The sequence below is a fragment of the Ctenopharyngodon idella genome, chromosome 24 (assembly GCF_019924925.1).
Source record: "Ctenopharyngodon idella isolate HZGC_01 chromosome 24, HZGC01, whole genome shotgun sequence".
In the NCBI taxonomy this organism is placed as follows: Eukaryota; Metazoa; Chordata; class Actinopteri; order Cypriniformes; family Xenocyprididae; genus Ctenopharyngodon; species Ctenopharyngodon idella.
In genome coordinates, this window is record NC_067243.1 from 9,898,173 (window position 1) to 9,900,847 (window position 2,675).

The following is a 2,675-nucleotide window of genomic DNA, read 5'->3' on the forward strand; positions in this document are numbered from 1 at the left end:
CAAAAAACAAAACAAAACATATTTTGCGACGGAACTTAACGAACATCTAAAACAATATTGTGTTCTAGGCTAAATGCGTACATATGATTGTATTTTGACCAGCTGAGAACTCATGAAGAGTTTATAAAATGTGTAAAGGAGTCAAAGTAGCGGCAGGAATTCCTCCTTGCTGCGAGGAATCGCGGTTTCGACGACTGTACCAAACTGTAATGAGCAACATACTGTAGCTCCTATGACAAGAAAAAACAGGTATGCTTCAGCATGCTGTCCTTTTTAGGGTCACATCTTCTGACATCACGTGCTGTTTTTGGTTTGTTTAGATGTCGTTGGTCCACGTTGCATTCATATTTCAGTCGAACCGCATCAGTTCATTAGGAAGTGGACCGAGACCCTCCTTTTCAGGGGTCTCGGTCCCCTTGTGTGGTGCGCAGCAGGGTTCAGATTGCAGCATTCACGCTCACTTAAATGAACCGCACTAACAGAGCAATCGCACCAGGTTTCGTTTTAATCAAACCCATGCCAGGTGTGAACTTAGTGTTAAATGTAATTTATTTTTAAAGCACATTTAAATATAACACTTGTTGTTCCAACATGCTGTTCAAAATCAATAAACCTAGATCCTAGGTAATGATAACAACAATGCACCAAACAATCTCAAATCTTAAAAATTATGTGCAGTCACTTTTGTATATTTAAATCACTGTAAATGGCATTTTAAAACTATTGCCTGTTTGTTTACTCCTCTAAATTTTTTTAGCAATATTTGAGCTATGTATATGATTCATTGCTATAGCATGCATATCATAAATATACCATGCATTGCTCCATCAGATTTTATTGCTTTAAAATTTTATTAAATCAGAAGTTTTTAATGTTTTGGCTTTATCATTCAAGTAGCTACATAGTATTGGTTACTAGATGTTGAAAATAGCTGCTCGGGCACTAAGATGGCCGTCAAGTGAATTGATTTGTCTTAAAGGGATAGTTCACCCAAAAATGAAAATAATCCCATGATTTACCTTCAAGCCATCCCTGGTGTATATGACTATCTTCTTTCAGATGAACACAATCGGAGATATATTTAAAAATATCCTGGCTCTTCCAAGCTTTATAATGGCGGTGAATGGGGGGCCAGATTTTAAAGCCAAAAAAGTGCATCCATCAATCATAAAAGTAATTCATACGGCTCCAGGGGGTTAATAAAGGGCTTCCGAAGCGAAGCCATGGGTTTTTGTAAAAAAAAATATCCATATTTAAAACTTAAGTATAATAACTAGCTTCCGGCAGACGGCCGTACGCATCGATTTGTGGCGGAATAGTAACTTATGACCCGACGCATGACGTAATGATGAACGTGGAAGCAGAAGACAGAGCAAAACAAAACACCGGTCACGAATTAGAAGTCAAGAATGAGAAATTTAAAAAAGAAATGTTGGAGGATTTCGATATAAGAGAAGAGGAGCTTGAGTTTGTTGCACAGCCCTATTTGTTTAAATCACGAGAGGTGTCTAAACTTACGCTACTCCTACATCCTGCATCATACATCGCGTCAAGGGTTACTCTTTCTTACAAAAACCCATCGCTTCACTTCAGAAGGCCTTTATTAACACCCAGAAGCCGTGTGGAGTACTTTTATGATGAATGGATGCACTTTTTTTTTGGCTTCAAAATCTGGCCCCCTATTCACTGCCATTATAAAGCTTGAAAGAGCCAGGACATTTTTTTTTAATATAACTCAGATTGTGTTTGTCTGAAAGAAGATAGTTATATACACATGGGATGGCTTGAGGGTGAGTAAATCATGGGGTAATTTTCATTTTTGGGTGAACTACCCCTTTAAAGGCACTTTTGCGTTAATGACACTAATGACATGGGTTCAGTTTCCATGCAGGAAACCTGTGTGCTGATAACCCAAATTCACTTTGGATGAGAGCGTCTACCGAATGCATAAATGTAGGGTTGGGTTTTGCACTGTGACACAAATAGTAACCGGGAACTGAAAAAAATAAGATTTATCACTTGTCGCTTCGTTTTGCGCCTAATTTGGGGACTGTTTAATGTTTTTCTGAAGCATTCTGAAAATAAAAGCGATCCGGCTCGGGTCGGCCCTCATGCTCTCCTTTCATGTCCCTGTATATTACAGCAAGTCAATACCAATTAATCTTTACAGGGTAATCCAGCACATTGCATTCATAATCCACTCTCAGCCTTGAGCATTGTGTTGTGCACTGCAGCGTTATCCATCTATGCGTTTAGTAGCCATTCCTGGAGGCAAAAATATACAGCACTTATGGCACGATTCCATTAATGCACCACTTTATTAAAGCATTTTATATACTGTGGAAACACTTAAAAATAAATAAATAAAAGCAGAATAGTAATAAAAACAATTTACGGCAGCAAGAACAGCATATGATGTATTTTCTCTTTTTATTCATGCATTTGTTGACATAGGAACAAGACAATGGGAGCGTGCAAACACTTAGTATAATCAAGTGCTCGCCCCAGGACAGGAATATAATTCCTTAATGCCTTGCTTTCCATTTAAATTTTACACCATTTATAACGAACGCCTCGCAAGAGTAATGCTTTTTTGAGCACTTGTGAATTGCACACGCTAATGAACTTATATTTAAATGCATGGTTTATAAATTTAATCCACACACACAAACACA